This window comes from Adiantum capillus-veneris, chromosome 1, assembly GCF_014529385.1.
Source record: "Adiantum capillus-veneris isolate H3 chromosome 1, ASM1452938v2, whole genome shotgun sequence".
Classification (NCBI taxonomy): domain Eukaryota; kingdom Viridiplantae; phylum Streptophyta; class Polypodiopsida; order Polypodiales; family Pteridaceae; genus Adiantum; species Adiantum capillus-veneris.
Window position 1 is genome coordinate 10093744 of NC_140931.1, and position 11518 is coordinate 10105261.

Here is an 11518-nt window from a genome sequence, read left to right on the forward strand (position 1 = left end):
ATGTCCTGATGCCAATAGTTGGATGAGAAGGTTATACTCAGGGAGGATGATGTGAATTTAATTAAGGAAATTTGTTCGACTTGGTTGCTTAAAAAGGAACTGGAAAGGCTAGGAATATAGGGGCTATCTTGTGCATCTTTCAAGATGGTGCTATACCTCTCGAAATAAAATGCTTAGGAAGGAATGATTAAATTACTTGATGAGCCTTTCCCAAACACTTAATTCTGGGAAATATTGTGAAGGTGTTGCCATTTTGATGGCTTGTAACCGATTATCTTGGCCTGAATGGGGAGGTAAGATGAATTGGTTGAAACTAAATGTGTTGCATGATTAGTTAGGAAACTAATTACAAGCTAATTATAGTAGATAAAGGAAAGGAAATGAATTAAAAGTTTCTAAATAAAGATCTGGTGGGAACAACCAGATGATCTGGTGGGAACAACCAGATGGATTTCGTTGAACGAGGGTATGCAACAGATTGCATGCTGTTTGTTGTTTGATGATGTCTGATAGACTATTGTCTTCCTGATTTTGTAGTAGTTAAGTACTACCTCGAGAAGGGATTTTCATGAAATGGTTCGGTGGGTCGGCGGATCCGGAGGGTCAGATGGCCGGATGTTGATTTAAATTTTTTATGTTAAACGCTAGGACTACGTGGGATAAAAATGGATAATCGGGGACGAGCGAGACCAGGTAGGATTGCAAGATCCCTCTTCTTAGGGAAAAGTGACAACTGCCGTGCTTGCTTGTCAAGACAAAGGGGTTATCACCATGAACCAAGGGAGAACAAGAAAGCAAGAGCAGATCCTCAAGTTAAAGATCAAGAGAATCAAGACTAAGGACTACGATTTTGGGTGCGGAAAGCTGTCGAGGGCAGATTGATTATGAGAAGCAGATAGAATCATTGAATGAAGAGATGTACCCCCTTGGGTTGGCATTTGAGATAGACCGGAGTCCTGCCTGAATGTCGGTCCCAAGTAGGAGGGATACATGCAGATAGATCTACGTTATTCCTTGGAACGGTCTGGAGGATTGAGGGAGATGAGTAGGGTCGAGTCTGGGTATGGCCCTCACAAGTGGTATCAGAGCCACAGAAGGATGTACCCCCTTGGGTTGGCATTCGAGATAGGCCGGAGTCCTGTCTGAATGTTGGTCCCAAGTGGGAGGGATACCTGCAGATAGATCTACGTCACTCCCTGAAACGGTCTGGAGGACTGAGGGAGGTGAGTAGGGTCGAGTCTGGGTATGGCCCTCACAAGTGGTATCAGAGCAGATTGTACCCCCTTGGGTTGGAATTCGAGATAGGCCGGAGTCCTATCTGAATGTCGGTCCCAAGTGGGAGGGATACATGCAGATAGATCTACGTCATTCCCTGGAACGGTCTGGAGGACTGAGGGAGGTGAGTAGGGTCGAGTCTGGGTATGGCCCTCACAAGTGGTATCAGAGCCCCAGAAGGATGTACCCCCTTGGGTTGGCATTCGAGATAGGCCGGAGTCCTGTCTGAATGTCGGTACCAAGTGGGAGGGATACCTGCAGATAGATCTACGTCACTCCTTGGAACGGTCTGGAGGACTGAGGGAGGTGAGTAGGGTCGAGTCTGGGTATGGCCCTCACATCTAGCCACTATAGGTTGTTCCTGAGTCTAACCATGCTGTCTTGATGTGCTAGCACTAGGTCCATATTCCCTTAAGACAACTCTTCTGATCTCCTCTGTCTTCTCTGGCTTAGCGTGAAACTTGGCTTCATTGAAATGCACATCATTGCTACGAATAACTTTTCTGGACTCAGGATCCCAAAGCCGGTAACCCATCTCACCCGATTCTCCGTAGCCAAGAAATATACACTTCTTGCTCTTTGGTTCTAACTTATTCCTGAATACCTTAGGAATATGGCTATAAGCTTCACAACCAAAGACTCTGAGATGCTTATACGAAGGTGCCTTGCATGTCCATAGCATCTCGGCCACTTCACTCTTATCCAGAACCCTACTAAGAGACCTGTTGATCAAATGGACTGCTATAGCCACTACTTCTGCCCAAAATCCATTAGGCAACTCAGCATTTGACAACATGCTTCTGACCTTCTCTTGTATGGTCCTAGTCATACGTTCTGCACCTCCATTTTGTGAAGGATTGTATGGTGCAGTAAGTTCCCGCTTTATCCCTTTTGCTTCACAAAAGTCTTGGAAAGCCTTGGAAATGTACTCTCCACCATTGTATGTCCTTAAGCCTCTCAGCTTCTAACCACTAGGATTCTCCACAAGTTGCAAGAATGTCTTAAAGACGTTGAGCACCTCATCCTTGTGCTTCAGGAAGTAAACCCATACTGCGAGAATAGTCATCTATGAATGTACAAAAGTATGTTGCTCCCCCTAGTGACAAACTAGGCATTGGTCCACATAGATCATTGTGCACAAGAGCTAACCGTTTGTCCCTACGATTCCTCTTTGATCTGTGCGGTTCCTGTGTTTGCTTACCATAAACACAATGCTCACAAAACTCGAAATCTTGAAATGAAAAGCCAGGCAAACAACCATAATGAGAAAGTATTTCCATTCTCTTTTTGACATATGTCCCAGCTACGATACCATAGTGACACACTTGCCTGCTCAATCACATTAATTACATGGTTTTTAACCTCTGAAACATGTAAAGTGTACAGAGTTCCTGACTTACTGCCATGTGCTACAGTCATCGAACCTTTGGAGATCTTCCAAGCGTTGTTCCCAAAAACTGTCACATAACCCGCATCATCCAACTTCCCAATACTGATCAAGCTCTTTCGGATTGCTGGAACATGTCTGACATTCTTGATCCATAAAGAAGAGCCATTCTGAAACTTCAACTGCACATCTCCCACTCCAAGTATGTCACAAACCTGCTCATTGCCAAGTCTGACGTAATCTTTAGTAGCCACATACGATGTAAACCACTCTTTGTGCGGAGAAACATGTAAAGATGCCCATGAGTTGATAATCCAATCACTCATAGAATGTCCGTCCTCTGCAGTCAAGAAAACAGAATCAAAATTGCTTGTGAGGAAGATGTCACCAGATGCTATACCAGAATTACTGTTTGAACCAGATCCTATGTCATTCACCTCTTCAATCTTCACTGAACTCTTCTTTTCATCTTGCTCAGAACTCTTTGTTTTTCCTTTTTCTTGTTTCCACTTCGTACAGTCTCTCTTCATGTGACCCTTCGTGCCACAATGGTAGCATTCTATGTCATCCTTTGACTTCGAGTCATGAGACTTACTTCAGTTTTGTGCCTTCTTACCCTTCTTCTCTTTAGGCTGTTGTTTCCCTCGAACGACCAAAGCACTATTGCCTTTGCCTTTGTCAATGTTCTTCTTGTTCACTTCCTCTGTGAGCAAGCTGCCTTCTACATTGGCACTTGTAAGACCTTCTTACGCGACAGAATTACTTAATGCCGTGCGAAAAGTATCCCAACTGTCTGGCAAAGTGATTAAGAGAAACATAGCCTTCACTGAATCTGGAAAGACTATCTCCTGTGCTGTTAACTAGCTGAAAATTGTGTGAAATTCATTGAGATGATTTGACATGGCTGTCCCTTCCTTCATCTTCAAATCCACCAATTTCTTGAGCCAGTAAATCTGAGAAGCAGCACTTTGTTTCTCGTACATACCACATAGCTTTTGCCATACGCCATACGTTGTAGTCTCTTCTGCTACGTTGAAGTAAACATTTTTTGCCATTGTCAACATGATTGTGGAACAAGCTAACTCGTCAAGATCTTCCCACTCATCTTCAGCCATACCTTCTGGTCTCTCCCCTTTGAGCTTCAACGGCTTCACTTGTTTTTTCTGCACCAAAACCTGCCAAATCTGCTTCTTCCAGAATGGAAAGTTTGTGCCATCCAGCTTCTTTATGTTGTAAAGAGTCTCACTTTGAGAAGATGCCATATCTGCCAAACTGTTTACTTCTGGGAAAAATCCGGCAGAGTTTCCCCTGTAAACTGGCCTCTGTACACAATAAACAAGCTGTAAACAACAAGCTGAACACCTCTCCTCAAGAACTGTCAGTATTTTGAAAAATTTTGACAGAGTCTCCCCTGTAAACTGAGCTCTGGAAACCAAAAGATAGCTTAAAAACAACCATAAATAGCTGACCAGTGACAAATCTAAAAGTCTCTGTAATATGCTATCCTGTAAGCATACATTGTCTCCTGTCTGGGCGATGACAGAACCTATATCTGTCTCAAGACTGAACCTTGAACAATGCCTCAACGGCCTGACGCATACGATGCAATCCAGTGTCTACACAAAGTCATACATCCTATGGGATAAAAGTCGCCGAAGAGGATGCGTGCAGCGGGGAACTCCTGCAACCTAATCCACCTCACACTGGGTGACCCAGCCCCCAGTGCTTGGCTTCAAAAAACCTCACACACGACCCTCTCAGATGGCTCAGCAAACTGCCCAGAACTAGTATACATCCTACAATAGACCAATCACTGTCCTATAACCGCTGCAGCGGTCTGTCTGCTAGTGTGAGTCACAACTAGCAGACCCACAATCACAGTACATCAATCTGCAAAACATGCCAGTGGTGTCAAGCCGTCGTATGGCCACACCTCCCCTGGAACCTGGCAAGCACAAGAAGTAGCAATGCAGACTGCAATATATATATCTGATGATATATATGTGTACCTGGTATATAGATGATGCTTTGAAGACTAATGAGTGATGTATGTCGATGCCGATATTGATGCCGACCACCTCCTGCTTGCTAATCTACACAAGACGGGTTTCTTTGCAGCTGAAACCTATCTTTTGATCTAGTGCTCTAAACGAAATTTTAAGGGCATAAACAGCTTCGAAAGGGGGGTAAAACTCCAAGTCACCTATTGGAAATACTCCCGGAACGCCGAGTGTGAATTTTCAAGCTCCAGATCCAAAATCTGCCTGAAAGTGCGCGCGTGCACGATTATGCAAAAATGCACTGAACCTTGCTCTGATACCAATTGAAGTCGTGGAGCGGAGCTTAGATCGATTCACACACACACACACACACACACACACACACACAGATACACAAATAGAGAGCTTACACAGTACGCAGAGAATTTGTTGAAGGGTTATCTCCCAAATCTTATTATTCACACAAGTATAAGTGAGTATATACAAAGAGTTAGTGATAAGCAAGTTAGGCGGGCGGGCGGCCATATCCGCCACTTGGGCATTAATGCCAACACTTGAATCCAAAAAGAACTGCCTTTTACCCTTCTAGGTCACACATTTTTCCAATCTTTTACTGTATGCTTGGTTGTCCAGCTTAACAGAAGTGCAAAAGAGTGCTTTTTATTAAATGTGATTGTGATTGAAGGTGGAGGTGTTAGGGACTCACATGTGCAAAGTGTGACGATTGATAGAGGGATAGGGCATGTGGATGAGGCATGTCATAGTAGGTTGTGACCTTTTCTTTGCTATATATGTTAACATCTGTTAGTTATTCATGGGGTGCTTGCCATGAGGGGCTCTCGCACCAAGCCAAGCCTACTACATCCTCCTCTCGCTCACGTTCACCATCATCCAGCGCATCAATCTATTGTCTAGGGCCCACCACAATAGCAATACATTGTCGAGCAAGGCCTACACAATACTCGAGAAGGATTCCTACTAGCAGCAATCCGAAACCTGTGAGTTGGGGCTGCAAGATTGGAGGGAACTTGCCCGCTTCCAGAGGATTGCATCTCCTTCCTTTTTGCCACCTTCGACGGAGGAAGTCTCACTAGCTATAAACATATATTGGCATAATTCAATCAAGCCATGAAAACTATACTATTATAAAAGGAGGAGGGATTCCGGTCCCCCCCCCTTTGCCACATGGTGTTACCTGCTTGCTCCGATGCTCTCCGGGGAATAGTGACACGAAGAGAGAGAGAGAGAGAGAGAGAGAGAGAGAGAGAGAGAGAGAGAGAGAGAGAGAGAGAGAGAGAGAGAGAGAGAGAGAGAGAGAGAGAGAGACGATGACTCAGCCGGCAGAAGGCCGCACTATTGACAATATGGTGACTCTGTGTGTGTGTGTGTGTGTGTGTGTGTGTGTGTGTGTGTGTGTGGAGTCACTGTAGACTAAAGGACAAAGGGGAACAAGGTATAGAGAGTATAGGCAAAGAGAGAGGGAGAGGATCAATTGATCGCCTTCTTTAATTGGGCTCAAAAAACACAAAGGAAGGTGCAAATCTTACAATTTAGAGAGAAAGAGAAAGAATGTGTGTCTTATACATTAGAGAGAGGTAAAGAGATTAGATGCGGTCTACAGTCGTCCATAGTGCTCAGTCTTATGCACAGCGCCAAAGTGGAGAAAGCTTATAGAGCATGCTTGCGTCCGTTGTGCAGTCCGCCTACCCCATTTGTCGATAGCCACGAAGTCCCATCATTACCTTCGATAGGGTAGGTCAAAAGCTATTGGGGAGGGTCATGAAGAGAGCTTACTACTGTGGTAGGATTGCTACATAGTGGCTACGTCCAATCGAATGCGTTTTTTGCATTCAAACTAGGATCCCACTGATTACATGGATATGCAAACAAAAAATTTCACGTTTTATGTGATGGATGTTCAATGGCTTCATTCCCTCTCTACATGATCGGCTAGCGACCGGTTGAATGGCAGGCTATTAGGCCATGCAACCAGGATAGTCAACATTGGGAAAGTAATGTCATAGCGGGTCTCCCTGTTTGACTGTCGACGGCAGAGATACACACACACACACACACACACACACACACACAGATGAAGCAATGATTTTCTCTATGAAATTTGTGACGAGCAAGTGGCTTGAGGGTAAAAGGGGCCATGCCGCCGCCGAAGGCGGCGCTGTTTTACTAGTAATTATAATATTGGCTGTTTTGTTTTTGAAAGCAGGGCTCTACTTTGCATATTGAAGGCCATAAAGAACTCTCCTTTTCTTTCTAAACAAATACAAACCTAACACTTAAATTTGAAGGATGACTCAATTTGATACATGAGCTTCAAAAAATGACAAACTTTTGAAGCTTTCACTTATCATATAATGTTGAGTTAAAACCTCACACTTGGTACCTCCATGTATCATCGTCCTTCGAGTTCCTAGGATGTACACATTGCATGTTGTAGCTTTTTGCAAAGGACCAGAGTCTCGGAGTCGAATTGGCACTACCTACATCTAATGTGAAAGAACATGAGCGTGTTGCTAGAGAGAGAGAGAGAGAGAGAGAGAGAGAGAGACGAATAGGGCTTACCAAAAAAAATCTAGCAAAATAAATTTTATAATAAATAATGGTACGATAAAATTCCTCTAGATTTGCTGATATATCCGCTCACGATTGTGAGTTCTGCTATTTGAAAAAAAAAACTTTTGAATTTGAGGTCACAATTTAAAGAATTGATGGTATTTACACTAATACTTGCAGAATTTTGCTGATTTTCTTCAAGACAAAGCTTGAAATTTAGTTGAAAATTTACAACTTTATTGTTAAAAATACACTCAACCTTGGTTTATTGTAAACATTGGGAATCTCAAATATCTTCAAAATGGAAGGACATGAAGGACCTAGAGAAGTTGATTGCCCAATATATTCATGATCACTCTCTCACCACCGCGAGGACATGCTATGCCATGAGAGGGGGGGCACATTTGTTGAAAATATGTTACACCCTCGCATGGGGCAACAATGTGTGTGTGTGTGTGTGTGTGTGTGTGTGTGTGTGTGTGTGTGTGTGTGTGTGTGAGAGAGAGAGAGAGAGAGAGAGAGAGAGAGAGAGAGAGAGAGAGAGAGAGATTCAATTATCGTCCACGGAGGTCAGATATGACCCATGGGGACCAAAAACAAACATTACAACGGTGACGTTCGTAGCAGATCGCACTGAATACATATCAGTTAAGGACTGAGGGTCCATTGGAAAGATGAAAAATGAAAAGGACAAAAACCTAAGAGGGATCAGCTGTGGGGAGAGCTGATTTGGGTTTTTGAAACTCCTGGATGATGGCTTTACCACCTCGGTAGACTGCCCATTTGCCTTGTTTGCGGGCTTCATGTACCTTCTTGAGCTCTTCACTTTTGCGTTTGAGTTGTAGCGGGGTGAGTTCTTCTACGATCCAAAACTTGGTGTCCTTGAGAAGGCGTGATTGTTGGAGAAGCTTGAGTCGACATTCCCTACTTTAGAATTCAAGGATGGCATGTCCACTTGGTATAGGTAGGTCAGGGCCTCTCCAAGTGATACGACTTATTGCATTGTGGCCGACCTTGATCGGCTTGAGAGTTTCGTTGAGGAAGTTGATGCGTTCCAAGAAGTCGAGCTCGGTTGTTTCCCATGCTTGAGGTAGCCCACCGATGCGGATCTTGAGGGTATTTTCTGCTTGGAGTCGTTGTTCTCGAAGCTCTACTGTCACACATGTCTTCACCTTCGCAAGGGTTGCCGAGTGGGTTTCGATGGCCTTGGCTTCGACTTCTTTCACTTTATTGGTGGCGAGATCGACCAGGGAATCAAATCGCGCCTGAAGCTTGCAAAGGCGAGCTTTGAGGTCGCGATTTTCTTCCATGACGCGATCGAGATCTGCTTGAAGGCGTTCGATTCGGTCAAATTTGCTTGGCGCTACTAGGACAGCAGCAAAGCTTGGTCGTGTTTTCGCAAAGCTCTTCGGAGTGTTGGTTTTGGTCGTCATTCTTTCGATGATAATCTTCTTGTTATTGAGTGCACCCACCAAACTGAAGTTTTGTGGCAGTCCCTGCTTAGTTTAGGCTCGCAGGTCGAAGCAGGTTGGGAGGGCAGGAGAGAGAGAGAGAGAGAGAGAGAGAGAGAGAGAGAGAGAGAGAGAGAGAGAGAGAGAGAGAGAGAGAGAGAGAGAGAGAGAGAGAGAGAGAAACCTTGAGGCATCTATGTGTCATTTAAAGAGTGGCTCGATTTTCCCTTTTGAAGGCCCCATAAAGAAACTCCATCCCTCAAATTTGATAGGTGACTTTACTTTCATACTGTTAAGTATGGAGCCTGATTTACCTTTGTAATCTTCTGTGGTAAAAGCGCACATTTGTAAGGCCCCCATTATGAAGAGAAGCCATCGTGCATGAAGGAAAATCTCTCGCCGGAAACCAAAATTTTCACGGCCAAAAATCAAGGGCAACTTTAGGGGCCTCGGGGGCGGAAGCCCCCGATACTTTTTTTTTCTTTCGCTGTGATTTCACTCCTCTCCATGTACCTTGGTACCCAGTCTTTAATTCCACTCTTTTCAAAAATATTGTTAGCTATCAAAACAAATCTCAACCAAGCACCCTTTATAAACCCCTACATTCCCCTCCTCCCTTACAAACACACTTTGCCAGCAACACCACCACTGATGAGCTCTTAAGAGCGAAACGAGTTTGGTGGTACTCCTCCCCCCTCTATTATTACCAGCTTTTGTTGACACCCATCATTTTTTTTGCTAAATCCTATGGAGTCGTTTCGTACGCTTGAGTTATTTGTTATTTCTTCTTTTGCCGGAATATTCCTTTTCGTCGGAATATTATGGCCGGACGGCGGCCAGAAAGTGGTCGGAAAACAACCGGTTGGTTGGCCGGTGGCCGGTGTGGTCGGAAGTCAATGGCCGATGGCCGAATTCAAAAGCGGACTTGTCTTCTCAAGGGCGGCCACACATGGGCGGATTGAAGGGTCCAATTTGGACTTATCTACATAAGGGCGGCTACACATGGCTACCTCTCATGAGAGAGGGCAACACTTTTGGCCTATAAAAGGAGGTCATTTCTACACACATTTCATAGTGTGAAGTCGATGCAACAAGATGAGTGTGAGGTGGTGAGAGTGAAGCAAGGTGGGCGCTCCATTAAGGGTATAATCCCTTTGTAAACTACTTCTTGTTTTGAAGTACTAAAGCCATTGAGTGGCTGCTTTCTCGTGGACGTAGCCACATTGGGTGAACCACGTATATCATGTGTACTCGCTCTGTCTCTCTCTCTACTCTATAATCTCGTGTATGTAAATCTGTCTCTCTCCATTAAGTAATCTACTCAATTATCTATTTAGCTATGTCTTATTTCCTAACAACTGGTATCAAAGCAAGGTTTGCTCGTAGTAGCTAAATTATCTTAAGGAAAGGATTCCTTGAATTGAGTGGGAGTTATGGCAGAGGAAGGGAAGCTCAAGATTGAGAAGTTCAACGGCAAAAACTACCAACATTGGAAGATGCAGATTGAAGACTATCTCTACCAGAAGGATCTCTATTTTCCACTAGGCGGTCTTGCAAAGAAGCCCGCAACGATGGCAGATGAAGCATGGATTGTGCTTGATCGAAAGGCACTGGGAACAATCCGGTTAAGCTTAGCATCAACGGTGGCCTTCAATGTTTCAGAGATGAAGACCACGGAGGACTTGATGAAGTCACTTGACGACTTCTACGAGAAACCATCGCATCCAATAAGGTATTTCTTATGAAGCGCTTGTTCAATCTAAAGATGGCAGAGAATGGTTCAGTTGCAGAACACCTAAATGACTTTAACACAAACATAAGTCAACTTCGATCGTTGAAAATCAATTTCAATGACGAAGTGCGAGCTCTCCTTATACTATCATCTCTATCGGATAGTTGGGACAACCTTGTGATGGCTGTACGTAATTCTATTTCTGGCACAAATACTCTTAAGTTTGATGATGTTGTGGGTGTTCTCCTAAGCGAGGAAATACGAAAGAGAAGCACATGAGAATCATGAAGTGCTGCACTGTCAGTAGAAACAAGAGGAAGGCCTAAGGAGAGGTTCAAAAACCAAAAAGGTCGTGATCACTCAAGGCGGAGCAAGTCACGCACAAAGTCAGTTCTTGAATGTTGGAATTGCGGCAAGAAGGGCCACGCCAAGAAGGATTGCTGGTCCAAGAAGAAGAAGGAGACAAAGTTTCAAGACAACAAGCCAGCATCAGAGGCCAATGTGGCAGGTAAAGTAGAGCAAGATGCTCTAATTCTCTCATTCGACAATGTGTCTAATTCGTGGATAGTAGATTCCGGGGCTTCATTCCATGCGACACCACACAAGAAACATTTCCAAGACTACACCAAAGGTAATTTTGGGTATGTATACTTGGGAGATGATGAAGCTTGTGAGATTGTCGGCAAAGGTACAGTTTCTGTCAAAACTGCTAGCGGAAATGAATGGAAGCTTAAAGATGTTAGGCATGTTCCTTCTCTTCACAAAAATTTGATCTCTACAGGACAATCGGACGATGAAGGTCACAACATTGCATTCGGAAACAAACGGTGGAAGATCTCAAAGGGATCTTTGGTGGTTGCCAAAGGAGAAAAGGTCGGTACACTTTACTTGTGTACTGTTAGCATGCAACCTTCAGCTTGTGCAGCAACTACAGAAGTTGACAGTGCGGTGTGGCACTACCGGCTTGGGCATATGAGTGCCAAAGGAATTCAAATCCTTGAAACAAAGAAGCTTCTACCAGGTTTGAAAGAAGTGGACTTAGAGTTCTGTGAAGATTGTGTTTATGGTAAACAAAAGAGGGTGAAATTTCAAAAATCAGGAA

At 44.1% G+C, this 11518-nt stretch overlaps 1 pseudogene; it reads right to left on the reverse strand.

Annotated features, from left to right (window-relative positions):
• Nucleotides 1-7931: 7931 nt before the first annotated feature.
• Nucleotides 7932-8543, reverse strand: LOC147464297 (uncharacterized; annotated as a pseudogene).
• Nucleotides 8544-11518: the final 2975 nt, after the last annotated feature.